General features: G+C 53.0%; 1 protein-coding gene across 1 annotated transcript in view; it reads left to right on the forward strand.

Moving 5' to 3' along the window:
* hpda (4-hydroxyphenylpyruvate dioxygenase a) overlaps window positions 1–16,009 on the forward strand; it is a 77,153-nt gene that overhangs the window by 25,377 nt on the left and 35,767 nt on the right. The gene's annotated exons all lie outside the window — the stretch shown is intronic.

The raw sequence follows: 16,009 nt of genomic DNA on the forward strand, positions 1-16,009 counted from the left end.
ATTACGTCGAATGAGGTAAGGGATGGCAGTGCCAATTATGTAGAGAGTGGTAAGGGATGGCAGTGCCTATTATATAGAGTGAGGTAAGGAATGGCAGTTCCTATAATGTAGAGTTTATAAGGGATGGCAGTGCCTATTTGTAGAGTGAGGTAAGGATAGGTAGTGCCTATAATGTAGAGTTTATAAGGGATGGCAGTACCTATTATAGGCTGGTTTAGCACAGTGGGCTAAACAGCTGGCTTGTAATGCAGAACAATGCCAGCAGCGTGGGTTCAATTCCCGTACTGGCCTCCCTGAACAAACGCCGGAATGTGGCGACTAGGGGATTTTCACAGTAGCTTCATTGAAGCCTGCTTGTGACAATAAGTGATTATTATTATTATTATTAAAACCTGATGGGGCAGAGACATGAGTTGGATCTGTGGATGGGCGTAGGTTTTTAAAGGCAACTGTGATAAGCTTTTTAAAGGTTAGTGTTCTTTTCCAACTGGCGATCATCTTTTATGAGTTTTCATTGCCATTTGTTTATTGCAGTGTTAATGTAAGCCTACTTGTGACACGAATAAACATTATTATTATTTTTCGCCATGCCCTCTTTATTGCCTCCAAAGGGTTTGTCATCAGGAATACTTTGAGCTGACATGTTTAGAGGAAAAGGGATCCAGTAGAGGGGTGCCAGGCAGGTCAACTGTTCTGTGCTGCCCCACTCCCCAGCCCTCACATCTGCTGAACCATTGGCAGATGTTTTTGGTGGAGGCTGTATTTCCAGATAAAAACTGCATCAGTGAACCCTCAGAAACACCCAAATGAGGTTGGAATGATCGTCTAGTTCTAATCCCGGAGGGTTTTCAGCGAGCACAGGACCCTACACATGACGATATTGAAGAAAGGCATGCAGGGATGATAAAGAACATTATTTGTTTGGTTGCACCAACCAAGATGTAGACCCTGGAACCTTGGAATAAAAGAAGGAATCTTCCTTCTCAGGGTCTTACTCAGCAGAAGGGAAGACGCTGAGCTCTGCTATCTGCTGCGAAAGCCACAATTCAGTTTGGTGCTCGCTGGAACAGTAATGTTCAACCGTGGCCTGAAAAATTGCATCCTCCTCATGGGTTTTGCATGCAGCACCACCTATTATGTAGTGTGAGTAAGGGAAGGCAGTGCCTATTGTGTAGTGTGAGTAAGGGAAGGCAGTGCCTATTATGTAGTGTGAGTAAGGGAAGGCAGTGCCTATTATGTAGTGTGAGTAAGGGAAGGCGGTGCCTATTATATAGTGTGAGTAAGGGAAGGCAGTGCCTATTATGTCGAGTGAGGTAAGGGCTGGCAGTGTCTATTATGTAGTGTGTGGTTACGGATGGCTGTGCCTATTATGTCTAGTGTGGTAAGGGATGGCAGTGCCTATTATGTAGAGTGAAGTAAGGGATGGCAGTGCCAATTATGAATGAGAGTGGTAAGGGAAGGCAGTGCTTATTATGTAGAGTGAGGTAAGTGATGGCAGTGCCAATTATGTAGAGAGTGGTAAGGGAAGGCAGTGCCTATTATGTAGAGTGAGGTAAGGGATGGCAGTGCCTATTATGTAGAGTGCTGTAAGGGATGGCAGTGCCTATTATGTAGAGTGCTGTAAGGGATGCCAGTGCCTATTATGTAGAATGAGGTAAGGGATGCCAGTGCCTATTATGTAGAATGAGGTAAGGGATGGCAGTGCCTATTATATAGAGTGAGGTAAGGGATGGCAGTACCTATTATGTAGAGTGAGGTAAGGGATGGCAGTGCCTATAATGTAGAGTGAGGTAAGGGATGGCAGTGCCTATTACGTCTAATGTGGTAAAGGATGGCAGTGCCTATTATGTAGTGCATGGTAAGAGATGGCAGTGCCTATTATGTAGAGTGAGGTAAGGGATGGCATTTCCAATTATGTAGAGTGAGGTAAGGGATGGCAGTGCCAATTATGTAGAGTGAGGTAAGGGATGGTAATGCCTATTATGTGGAGTGAGGTAACGGATGGCAGTGCCTATTATGTCTAGTGTGGTAAGGGATGGTAGTGCCTATTATGTAGTGCATGGTAAGAGATGGCAATGCCTATTATGTAGAATGAGGTAAGGGACGGTAATGCCTATTATGTGGAGTGAGGTAAGGGATGGCAGTGTCTATTATGTTGATGTGAGGTAACGGGTGGCAGTGCCTATTATGTTGATGTGTGTTAAGGGATGGCAGGGCCTATTATGTTGATGTGTGTAAAGGATGGTAGGGCCTAATATGTAGCGTGTGGTAAGGGCTGGCAGTTCCTATTATGTAGTGTGTGGTAAGGGATGGCAGGGCCTATTATGTAGAGTGAGGTAAAGGATGGCAGTGGCTATTATGTCTAGTGTGGTAAGGGATGGCAGTGATTATTATGTAGTGTGTGGTAAGGGATGGCAATGCCTATTATGTCTAATGTGGTAAGGGATGGCAGTGCCTATTATGTAGTGTGTGGTAAGGGATGGCAGGGCCTATTATGTAGAGTGAGGTAAGGGATGGCAGTGCCTATTATGTAGAGTGAGGTAAAGGATGGCAGTGGCTATTATGTCTAGTGTGGTAAGGGATGGCAGTGATTATTATGTAGTGTGTGGTAAGGGATGGCAATGCCTATTATGTCTAATGTGGTAAGGGATGGCAGTGCCTATTATGTAGTGTGTGGTAAGGGATGGCAGGGCCTATTATGTAGAGTGAGGTAAGGGATGGCAGTGCCTATTATGTAGAGTGAGGTAAGGGATGGCAGGGCCTATTATGTAGTGTGTGGTAAGGGATGGCAGGGCCTATTATGTAGAGTGAGGTAAGGGATGGCAGTGCCTATTATGTAGAGTGCTGTAAGGGATGGCAGTGCCTATTATGTAGAGTGCTGTAAGGGATGCCAGTGCCTATTATGTAGAATGAGGTAAGGGATGCCAGTGCCTATTATGTAGAATGAGGTAAGGGATGGCAGTGCCTATTATATAGAGTGAGGTAAGGGATGGCAGTACCTATTATGTAGAGTGAGGTAAGGGATGGCAGTGCCTATAATGTAGAGTGAGGTAAGGGATGGCAGTGCCTATTACGTCTAATGTGGTAAAGGATGGCAGTGCCTATTATGTAGTGCATGGTAAGAGATGGCAGTGCCTATTATGTAGAGTGAGGTAAGGGATGGCAGTGCCAATTATGTAGAGTGAGGTAAGGGATGGCAGTGCCAATTATGTAGAGTGAGGTAAGGGATGGTAATGCCTATTATGTGGAGTGAGGTAAGGGATGGCAGTGCCTATTATGTCTAGTGTGGTAAGGGATGGTAGTGCCTATTATGTAGTGCATGGTAAGAGATGGCAATGCCTATTATGTAGAATGAGGTAAGGGACGGTAATGCCTATTATGTGGAGTGAGGTAAGGGATGGCAGTGTCTATTATGTTGATGTGAGGTAACGGGTGGCAGTGCCTATTATGTTGATGTGTGTTAAGGGATGGCAGGGCCTATTATGTTGATGTGAGTAAAGGATGGTAGGGCCTAATATGTAGCGTGTGGTAAGGGCTGGCAGTTCCTATTATGTAGTGTGTGGTAAGGGATGGCAGGGCCTATTATGTAGAGTGAGGTAAAGGATGGCAGTGGCTATTATGTCTAGTGTGGTAAGGGATGGCAGTGATTATTATGTAGTGTGTGGTAAGGGATGGCAATGCCTATTATGTCTAATGTGGTAAGGGATGGCAGTGCCTATTATGTAGTGTGTGGTAAGGGATGGCAGGGCCTATTATGTAGAGTGAGGTAAGGGATGGCAGTGCCTATTATGTAGAGTGAGGTAAGGGATGGCAGTGCCTATAATGTAGAGTTTATAAGGGATGGCAGTGCCTATTACGTCTAATGTGGTAAGGGATGGCAGTGCCTATTATGTAGTGTGTGGTAAGGGCTGGCAGTGCCAATTATGTAGAGTGAGGTAAGGGATGGCAGTGCCAATTTTGTAGAGTGAGGTAAGGGATGGTAATGCCTATTATGTGGAGTGAGGTAAGACATGGCAGTGCCTATTATGTCTAGTGTGGTAAGGGATGGTAGTGCCTATTATGTAGTGCATGGTAAGAGATGGCAATGCCTATTATGTAGAATGAGGTAAGGGACGGTCATGCCTATTATGTGGAGTGAGGTAAGGGATGGCAGTGTCTATTATGTTGATGTGAGGTAACGGGTGGCAGTGCCTATTATGTTGATGTGTGTTAAGGGATGGCAGGGCCTATTATGTTGATGTGTGTAAAGGATGGTAGGGCCTAATATGTAGCGTGTGGTAAGGGCTGGCAGTTCCTATTATGTAGTGTGTGGTAAGGGATGGCAGGGCCTATTATGTAGAGTGAGGTAAAGGATGGCAGTGGCTATTATGTCTAGTGTGGTAAGGGATGGCAGTGATTATTATGTAGTGTGTGGTAAGGGATGGCAATGCCTATTATGTCTAATGTGGTAAGGGATGGCAGTGCCTATTATGTAGTGTGTGGTAAGGGATGGCAGGGCCTATTATGTAGAGTGCTGTAAGGGATGGCAGTGCCTATTATGTAGAGTGCTGTAAGGGATGCCAGTGCCTATTATGTAGAATGAGGTAAGGGATGCCAGTGCCTATTATGTAGAATGAGGTAAGGGATGGCAGTGCCTATTATATAGAGTGAGGTAAGGGATGGCAGTACCTATTATGTAGAGTGAGGTAAGGGATGGCAGTGCCTATAATGTAGAGTGAGGTAAGGGATGGCAGTGCCTATTACGTCTAATGTGGTAAAGGATGGCAGTGCCTATTATGTAGTGCATGGTAAGAGATGGCAGTGCCTATTATGTAGAGTGAGGTAAGGGATGGCAGTGCCAATTATGTAGAGTGAGGTAAGGGATGGCAGTGCCAATTATGTAGAGTGAGGTAAGGGATGGTAATGCCTATTATGTGGAGTGAGGTAAGGGATGGCAGTGCCTATTATGTCTAGTGTGGTAAGGGATGGTAGTGCCTATTATGTAGTGCATGGTAAGAGATGGCAATGCCTATTATGTAGAATGAGGTAAGGGACGGTAATGCCTATTATGTGGAGTGAGGTAAGGGATGGCAGTGTCTATTATGTTGATGTGAGGTAACGGGTGGCAGTGCCTATTATGTTGATGTGTGTTAAGGGATGGCAGGGCCTATTATGTTGATGTGAGTAAAGGATGGTAGGGCCTAATATGTAGCGTGTGGTAAGGGCTGGCAGTTCCTATTATGTAGTGTGTGGTAAGGGATGGCAGGGCCTATTATGTAGAGTGAGGTAAAGGATGGCAGTGGCTATTATGTCTAGTGTGGTAAGGGATGGCAGTGATTATTATGTAGTGTGTGGTAAGGGATGGCAATGCCTATTATGTCTAATGTGGTAAGGGATGGCAGTGCCTATTATGTAGTGTGTGGTAAGGGATGGCAGGGCCTATTATGTAGAGTGAGGTAAGGGATGGCAGTGCCTATTATGTAGAGTGAGGTAAGGGATGGCAGTGCCTATAATGTAGAGTTTATAAGGGATGGCAGTGCCTATTACGTCTAATGTGGTAAGGGATGGCAGTGCCTATTATGTAGTGTGTGGTAAGGGCTGGCAGTGCCAATTATGTAGAGTGAGGTAAGGGATGGCAGTGCCAATTTTGTAGAGTGAGGTAAGGGATGGTAATGCCTATTATGTGGAGTGAGGTAAGGCATGGCAGTGCCTATTATGTCTAGTGTGGTAAGGGATGGTAGTGCCTATTATGTAGTGCATGGTAAGAGATGGCAATGCCTATTATGTAGAATGAGGTAAGGGACGGTCATGCCTATTATGTGGAGTGAGGTAAGGGATGGCAGTGTCTATTATGTTGATGTGAGGTAACGGGTGGCAGTGCCTATTATGTTGATGTGTGTTAAGGGATGGCAGGGCCTATTATGTTGATGTGTGTAAAGGATGGCAGGGCCTAATATCTAGGGTGTGGTAAGGGCTGGCAGTGCCTATTATGTAGTGTGTGGTAAGGGCTGACAGTTCCTATTATGTAGAGTGAGGTAAGGGATGGCAGTGGCTATTATGTCTAGTGTGGTAAGGGATGGCAGTGATTATTATGTAGTGTGTGGTAAGGGATGGCAATGCCTATTCTATAGTGTGAGGTAAGTGATAGAAGTGCCTATTATGTCTAGTGTGGTAAGGGATGGCAGCGATTATTATGTAGAGTGTGGTAAGGGATGGCAGTGCCTATTATGTAGTGGGTGGTAAGGGATGGCAGTGCCTATAATGTTTAGTGAGGTAAAGGATGGCACTACCTATTATGCAGTGCGTGGTAAGGGATGACAGTGCCTATTATACAGTGGGTGGTAAGGGATGGCAGTGCCTATTATGTTTAGTGAGGTAAGGGATGGCACTACCTATTATGCAGTGCGTGGTAAGGGATGGCAGTGCCTATTATGCAGTGGGTGGTAAGGGATGGCAGTGCTTATTATGTTGATGTGTGGTAAGGGATGGCAGGGCCTATTATGTTCATGTGCGGTAAGGGATGGCAGGGCCTATTATGTCGAGTGTGGTAAGGCATGGCAGTGCCTATTATGTCGAGTGAGGTAAGCGATGGCAGTTCCTATTTGCAGTGCCTGGTAAGGGATGGCAGTGCCTATTATGTGGAGTGAGGTAAGGGATGGAAATGCCTATTATGTAGCATGAGGTAAGGGATGGCAGTGCCTATTATGCAGTGCGTGGTAAGGGATGGCAGTGCCTATTTTTTGGTTTGGTTGCACAGTAAAAGCGGCATTGTAAGTAGTTAATATCGGAGCATAGCCGCCGTGTTAGCGGCATCCTAGGTACCGACTCTGGAAACCCCTACACCATACGGCTCACTACCCCGCCGGGTTCTTTTTTAACAAGGGGTGAATGTGGTGGTATGTATTAGGGGTATTAAGGTACCCTGTGATGCCGAGAGGCTATTGGTAGATAGACACTGGATCCCGATTGGATCAGCCTCCTGCTGGCTCCACCCTGCAAGGGGGAGTGTAAGAGCCCGGGTTCTCCCAGCAGTCGCATTCTGTAACTGTGCTGCTGGGGAACAAGTCTGCGTAATAAAGCCATCGTTCAACTCTTTCTCATCTTGCCTCGTGAGTGTTTGATTGTGCTACACAGTGTCTATTATATAGAGTGAGGTAATGGATGGCTGTGTCTATTATGCAGTGTGTGGTAAGGGATGGCAGGGCCTATTACGTACAGTGAGGTAAGGGATGCCAGTGCCTATTATGTTTCGTGAGGTAAGGGATGGCAGTGTCTATTATATTGAGTGAGGTAAGGGATGGCTGTGTCTATCATGCAGTGCGTGGTAAGGGATGGCAGTGTTTATTATATAGAGTGAGGTAAGGGATGGCAGTGTGACTGGAATGTCAGTGCCAGGCCATAAACATTTGGCACTGCAGTGTTTGAAATGAGAGTGGTTGATGGGTTAGAACATAGAACATAGAACAGTACAGCACAGAACAGGCCCTTTGGCCCTCGATGTTGTGCCGAGCTTTGTCCGAAACCAAGATCAAGCTATCCCATTCCCTGTCATTCTGGTGTGCTCCATGTGTCTATCCAATAACCGCTTGAAAATTCCTAAAGTGTCCGACTCCGCTTTCACAGCAGGCAGACCATTCCACACTCTAACCACTCTCTGAGTAAAGAACCTACCTCGGACATCCCTCCTATATCTCCCACCCCGAACCTTATAGTTATACCCCCTTGTAACAGCTACATCCACCCGGGGAAATAGTCTCTGAAAGTCCACTCTATCTATCACCCTCATCATCTTATAAACCTCTATTAAGTCGCAACTCATCCTCCTTCGCTCCAATGAGAAAAGCCCTAGCTCCCTCAACCTTTCCTCATAAGACCTACCCTCCAATCCAGGCAGCATCCTAGTAAATCTCCTTTGCACGCTTTCCAATGCTTCCACATCCTTCCTATAACGAGGTGGCCAGAATTGCTCCAAAATGTGGTCTCACCAGGGTCCTGTACAGTTGCAGCATAACCCCACGGCTCTTAAAGCAAACACCCCTGTTAATAAACGCTACACACTATAGGCTTTCTTCACGGCTTGAGTGGCAACCTTCAGAGATTTGTGGACATGAACCCCAAGATCTCTCTGTTCCTCCACATTCCTCAGAACCCTGCCGTTGACCCTGTAACCCGCATTCAAATTTGTCCTACCAAAATGAATCACCTCGCACTTATCAGGGTTAAACTCCATCTGCCATTTTTTGGCCCAGCTCTGCATCCTATCAATGTCTCTTTGCAGCCTACAACAGCCCTCCACCTCATCCACTACTCCACCAATTTTGGTGTCATCAGCAAATTTACTGACCCACCCTTCAGCCCCCTCCTCCAAGTCATTTATAAAAATCATAAACAGCAGAGGACCCAGCACTGATCCCTGTGGTACACCGCTGGTAACCTGTCTCAGTCTGGAAATTTTCCATCCACCACCACCCCCTGTCTTCTACGTGATAGCCAGTTACTTATCCAATTGGCCAAATTTCCCTCTATCCCACACCTCCTTACTTTCTTCATTAGTCGACCATGGGGAACCTTATCAAACGCCTTACTGAAATCCATGTATACGGCATCAACTGCTTTACCTTCATCTACACACTTACTTACCTCCTCAAAGAATTCAATCAAATTTGTGAGGCGAGACTTACCCTTCACGAATCCGTGTTGACTATCCCAGATTAAGCTGCATCTTTCCAAATGATCATTAATCCTATCCCTCAGGACCCTTTCCATTAACTTACCGACCACCGAAGTAAGACTAACCGGCCTATAATTACTAGGGTCTTTCCTATTCCCTTTCTTGAACACAAGAACAACATTCACCACTCTCCAGTCCTCTGGCACTATCCCCGTGGACAGTGAGGACCCAAAAATCAAAGCCAAAGGCTCTGCAATCTCATCCCTTGCCTCCCAAAGAATCCTAGGATATATCCCATGTGGCCCAGGGGACTTGTCGACCCTCAGGTTTTTCAAAACTGCTAACACATCTTCCCTCAGAACATCTACCTCCTCCAGCCTACACGCCTGTATCACACTCTCATCCTCAAAAACATAGCCCCTCTCCTTGGTGAACACTGAAGAAAAGTATTCATTCAACACCACTCCTATCTCTTCTGACTCAAGGCACAAGTTCCCACTACTGTCCTTGACCGGCCCTAATCTCACCCTGGTCATTCTTTTATTCCTCACATAAGAGTAAAAAGCCTTGGGGTTTTCCTTGATCCGACCCGCCAAGGACTTCTCATGCCCCCTCCTAGCTCTCCTAAGCCCTTTTTTTTAGCTCATTCCTTGCTATCTTGTAACCCTCAAGCGACCCAATTGAACCTTGTTTTCTCATCCTTACATACGCTTCCTTTTTCCTCTTGACAAGACATTCAACCTCTTTTGTGAACCATGGTTCCCTCACACGGTCATTTCCTCCCTGCCTGACAGGGACATGCCTATCAAGGACACGCAGTATTTGTTCCTTGAACATGCTCCACTTTTAATTTGTGCCTTTCCCTGACAGTTTCTGTTCCCATCTTATGCTCCCTAATTCTTGCCTAATCGCATCATAATTACCCCTCCCCCAATTATAAACCTTGCCCTGCCATATGGCCCTATCCCTCTCCATTGCAATAATGAAAGACACCAAATTGTGGTCACTATCTCCAAAGTGCTCTCCCACAAACAAATCTAACATTTGGCTCGGTTCATTACCCAGTACCAAATCCAATGTGGCCCCACCTCTTGTCGGCCTATCCACATATTGTGTCAGGAAACCCTCCTGCACACACTGTACAAAAACTGCCCCATCCGAACTGTTCGACCTATAGAGGTTCCAATCAATATTTGGAAAGTTAAAGTCACCCATGACAACTACCCTGAGATTTCCAAACCTATCCATAATCTGCTTTGCAATTTCTTCCTCCACATCTCTATTACTATTTGGGGGCCTATAGAAAACTCCTAACAACGTGACCGCTCCTTTCCTATTTCTAACTTCCGCCCATATTACCTCAGTAGGCAGATCCCCCTCGAACTGCCTTTCTGCAGCCGTTAAACTATCCTTGATTAACAATGCTATTCCTCCACCTCTTTTACCACCTTCCCTACCCTTACTGAAACATCTATACCCCGGAACTTCCAACAACCATTCCTGTCCCTGTTCTAACCATGGGCGAAATTCTCCGTTATCGGCGGAAACTCCGCCGATCGGCGCAAAAAACGGCGCAAATCCCACTTGCGTCACGTCATAAAAATGGGCCGATAGTCTGCGGCCCGAAATGGGCTAGCAGCGACGTAACGGGATCCGCGCTTGCGCAGTGGTTCACGCCGTGCAGCGTCATACGCGCTGCACGGCGTGACGGCTCATAAGGCCGCGCAGCTCCCCCCCACCCGACCGGAACAGCCGACCGCAACACCCGACTTGATGGCTGGCCGTCGCTCAGCCCCGAGGTTCGAGTCACGCGATGTGGAGGCGCTCCTGGATGCGGTGGAGCAGAGGAGGGACGCCCTGTATCCCGGGCACGGCCGCAGAGTTGCCCCACGCCACAGCCGGCGTCTGTGGAGGGAGGTGGCAGAGGCCGTCACCGCTGTGGCCCTGACACCACGGACAGGCACCCAGTGCCACAAGAAGGTGAACGACCTCGTCAGAGCAGGCAGGGTGAGCGTCCCCCATATCCCCCATATCCCCTCTCCCCCAAATCCCCCCCTCCCCCATATCCCCCATATCCCCCCTCCCCCATATCCCCCATATTCCCCCCTCCCCCATATCCCCCATATCCCCCATATCCCCCCTCCCCCATATCCCCCTCCCCCATATCCCCCCCTCCCACATATCCCCCCTCCCCCATATCCCCCATATCCCCCCTCCCCCATATCCCCCATATCCCCCCTCCCCCATATCCCCCCCTCCCCCATATCCCCCCTCCCCCATATCCCCCATATTCCCCCCTCCCCCATATCCCCCATATCCCCCCTCCCCCATATCCCCCCTCCCCCATATCCCCCCCTCCCACATATCCCCCCTCCCCCATATCCCCCATATCCCCCCTCCCCCATATCCCCCCCCTCCCCCATATCCCCCATATCCCCCCTCCCCCATATCCCCCCTCCCCCATATCCCCCCTCCCCCATATCCCCCATATCCCCCCTCCCCCATATCCCCCATATCCCCCCTCCCCCATATCCCCCATATCCCCCCTCCCCCATATCCCCCATATCCCCAAGTGAATCCAGCCCTAACCTTAACCTCTGCAATGCACGCGCAACCGATGGCGTGCATTCATATACCTGCCTAACACTGTTGCCTTTTACCCCTGCCACCACCCCCCCCCCCCCAGGAGAAGCGCGCACACAACAATAGGGAGTATGTGAGGACTGGAGGAGGGCCCGCTGATGAGAGGCCACTGACCGTACACGAGGAAAGGGCCCTGGAACTGGCTGGCGGACCTGACGACCGGGAGGTTGCTGATGCAGAGGTCGGGGCCCCACGAGCAAGTGAGCCACCAACAGCCCGTCCCCATATCCCCCCTCCCCTATATCCCCCTCTCCCGTATCACCTGATCACTGCCTGATGTCTAACCATGCATGCTTCATTGTGTATCGCAGGACCAAACGTCCAGGCACCCATCCCCGCAGATGCAGACCGCCCGCAGGATGCCCCTCCGAGACCACGGGAGACGGAGAGACCCGAACCCTCCAGCATGCGACGCCCGCAGGATGCCCCTCGGAGACCACGGGAGACGGAGAGACCCGAACCCTCCAGCATGCGACGCCCGCAGGATGCCCCTCGGAGACCACGGGAGACGGAGAGACCTGGAGCAACAGGGAGACGACACCCCCGTCACGTGCGGGAGCGACCACCCAGCGATGAGGGGGGCAGCCACAGGCCCCCGTCACATCCGAGCCAGGACACCACTACCCAGGACACCACTATCCAGGACACCCCTACCCGGGACACCACTACCCAGGACACCCCTACCCGGGACAGCACTACCCGGGACAGCACTACCCAGGACACCCCTACCCGGGAAGACGAAATACCGGACAGTGACTCAGAGTGGATGGGTGGAGACGAACCCCCACCCCAAAGTGCCATGGACTCAGAGTGGGACGAAGAGCACGACACAACGCCACTGCTGTCACCAACACCCTCCACCATCGCAGAAACACTCACCACGGTTGGGCACTTTAGTGATGAGGCGTCTGGTACACTCACTGGTGCGCACAACACAGCCGTCCCGGTACAGCAGGTGGAGGTAGGAGCAGCAGAGGGACCGGGCGGTCGGAGGGCAGCCCAGGCCAAGCGAACATCTGCCGCCCAGATGGATCCCGGGTTCCTGCAGTTACCACACCCACACATAGATCCGATGCAACCACCGACACGGAGACGAGCGAATAGGGTGACGGGTGGCTTGCGGCGGCTGCGGTCGCAGGTGGAGGAGTCCACCCGCGTCCAGGAGCTGGGAGTTGTCCCGGTCATGCGTGCCACCCAGGCTGACACCGCACGGGTGGCGTCCGCGGTGGAGGCAATGGGTGCGACGGTGTCAGACATGGGGAACGGTTTGCGAGGCCTGGGGCCTTCCGTGCAGGCGGCGTCTGTGGCCCAGGAAATGGCTGCCCTCTCACAGGAGGCCATGAGCCAGTGCCAGCGCCAGATGGCAGAGGCGCTCAACGCCATAGCCCAGTCTCAGCAGGCCATGGCCCAGTCTCAGCAGGCCATAGCCCAGTCTCTGCAGGCCATGGCCCAGTCTCTGCAGGCCATGGCCCAGTCTCAGCAGGCCATTGCTGAGGGCATCGGCGCCAGTGGCCATGTGCGAGCTGGCGTCGCACTGTCGCAGACAGGGTTCGACAACCCCCTGGGCTCCATGGCTGCAAACCTGCAGACCCCTGTCGATACCAGCACGGGCCTCCAGGACTGGCAGCGCCAGATGTCGGGGGCGCGTCGGATGGCCAGTCCGTTCGCATCCCCCACCCATGTAGAGGCCTGGGGGCCATCGGGCACCCCGAGGGAGGAGGAGGTGGTGTGGTCCGTCCCGGCTCCCTCTGTAGGGGAGGTCCCGGTACACCGCGACACCTCGGACTCCCCCCCTTCCGTCCCAGGTGCATCGGGTGGGCAACGGGCAGGACAGGCTGGCAGCTCGCCATCCCAGTCGCCCGGGCCGCAGCCTGGCCCATCTAGGCCAGGACGCCCCAGGAAACGGCCGCCAAAGGGATCCAGTGTCAGAGGGCAGGAATCACAGGAGTCCACCTCCAGTTCTGCTGTACCGTCTGGGGAACCACGTAGACGTAGTCAAAGGGCCCGTAAGGCCAAACAATTAGACACTGAGTAAGTTGGCACGGGTGCAGGGCACAGATGAGTTTTAGGCGCTAGGGCACGTGCATGAACTCCTTTGGTTATTAAAGTCAATGTTACACCTACCGAAGCTGCCTTTGTGCTCTGTCCAAAGTGTGCGGGGGTGTCATGTACGTTGAGCGCAAGTGTGTGTGTGAGGGGTGGTCATGCACGTGCCCTAGGTGAGTCTGCCCCCTTCCCCCTGGGCCGCCATCAACATCCCCCGGGCAGAGGACGGGACCGTGCGCTGCAGTGTCACAGCCGCATGCAGGGATGGCCGGGTGGATGGTGGTACTGTGGCCATGGGTCAGACATAGTCCAACGATGTAGAGCCAGGAGCTCATCGGAGGCGGGCTGTCATCATTCTCCATGGCCTGCGATAGACACGCGTCCACCCGCAACTGGGTGAGCCCGGCCCGTTGTGCCGCCGGTGGATCGGCAATTGGGAGTGGGGGGGTGGTGTGCATGCGGGTGGGGTGTGTGGGGTTGGGGAGGGGGGTGATGGTGCTGGGTGGATGGATGGGTGGGGGGTGTGGGTGGTCGGCTGTTGTCATGGTGTGCGGTCTGTGGCCATACTACCCGATTCCCACGCCCATCTAGTCAGTGAAGCGGGCGTCTATCAGTCTGTCCCGTGCCCGCTGGGCCAGCCGGTAACGGTGGACAGCCACCCGTCTGTGTCTACCCCGTCTGCCCTGACCATTGCCCCCATCCCCCTCATCTGGGGAGGACTGGGCCTCTTCCTGCTGCTCCTCCACTCCGCCCTCCTCTGCCTGCGGCACATCGCCCCTCTGCTGGGCTATGTTGTGCAGGACGCAGCACACCACAATGATGCGGCCGACCCTATCTGACCGATACTGGAGGGCGCCCCCAGAGAGGTCCAGGCACCTGAAACGCATCTTCAGCACGCCAAAGCACCTCTCGATCACTCCCCTTGTCGCTACATGGGCATCATTGTAGCGGTTCTCCACCTCATTGCGTGACCTCCGTATAGGCGTCATCAGCCACGATCGCAATGGGTAGCCCCTGTCGCCCAGCAACCAGCCCCTCAGCCGGGGATGGCGTCCCTCGTACATGCCGGGGATGGATGACCGCGACAACACGAATGAGTCGTGTACACTGCCTGGGTAACGGGCGCAGACGTGCAGGATCATCATGCGGTGGTCGCAGACCACCTGTACGTTCATCGAATAGGTCCCCTTCCTATTAGTGAACACGGCCCTGTTATCTGCAGGTGGCCGCACGGCGACGTGCATCCCATCGATCGCGCCCTGGACCATGGGGAACCCGGCAATGGCAGAGAAGCCCACGGCCCGGGCATCTTGGCTGGCCCGGTCCACGGGGAAGCGGATGTAGCGGTGCGCCATGGCATAAAGGGCATCTGTCACTGCCCGGATGCACCGATGCACCGATGTCTGCGATATGCCGGACAGGTCCCCACTCGGTGCCTGGAATGACCCCGTTGCATAAAAGTTCAGGGCCACCGTAACCTTGACGGACACGGGGAGAGGGTGTCCCCCGCCAGTGCCACGCGGTGACAGGTGTGCCAGCAGGTGGCAGATGTGTGCCACGGTTTCCCGATCATCCGGAGTCTCCTCCTGCATTCCCGGTCCGTGAGGACCTGGTATGACTGCCGGGGCCGGTACACACGGGGCGCCCTCGGGTGCCTCCGTTGCCGTGGGGCCGCGACGTCCTCCTCCCCCTCCTCGTCCTGTCGGTCAGGTGTCCCTCCAGCCTGGGCGGCTGCCGCCTGCCCCTCTGCGGCAGCCTGCGCCGCCTCTCTGGCACGCTCCTCCTCCTCCTCCTCCTCCTCCTCCTCCTCATCCAGGGCAACATAGACATGAGCGGCTGCCACCACGGCGGCCAACATCGCTGGATGATCTGAAAACATGACGACCTGGTGGGGGGGAGGGGAACGACGACATGTCATCATTGCCCATATCCCCTCCTCCCCCCAGCCAGGTGGCATGGACCGCATGGGTCCAACTGTTGGAGGCTGGCACCTGGCCAGGTGGACCAACTCATTTGCCCTCCCATCACCCACCCCGGCACGGACCCCCCCCCGCCCCAACCTCCACCCCAGCACGGACCCCCCCCAACCTCCACCCCGGCACGGAACCCCTCCCCAACCCCCAACCTCCACCCCAGCACGGACCCCCCCCCCCCCAACCTCCACCCCGGCACGGACCCCCTCCACAACCCCCAACCTCCACCCCGGCACGGACCCCCTCCCCAACCTCCACCCCGGCACGGACCCCCTCCCCAACCTCCACCCTGGCACGGAACCCCTCCCCAACCCCCAAACTCCACCCCGGCACGGACCCCCTCCACAACCCCCAACCTCCACCCCGGCACGGACCCCCTCCCCAACCCCCAACCTCCACCCCAGCACGGACCCCCTCCACAACCCCCAACCTCCACCCCGGCACGGACCCCCTCCACAACCCCCAACCTCCACCCCGGCACGGACCCCCTCCCCAACCCCCAACCTCCACCCCGGCACGGAACCCCTCCCCAACCCCCAACCTCCACCCCAGCACGGACCCCCCCCCCCCAACCTCCACCCCGGCACGGACCCCCTCCACAACCCCCAACCTCCACCCCGGCACGGACCCCCTCCCCAACCTCCACCCCGGCACGGACCCCCTCCCCAACCTCCACCCCGGCACGGACCCCCTCCCC

Source organism: Scyliorhinus torazame, chromosome 12 (genome assembly GCF_047496885.1).
Source record: "Scyliorhinus torazame isolate Kashiwa2021f chromosome 12, sScyTor2.1, whole genome shotgun sequence".
Taxonomy (NCBI): Eukaryota; Metazoa; Chordata; class Chondrichthyes; order Carcharhiniformes; family Scyliorhinidae; genus Scyliorhinus; species Scyliorhinus torazame.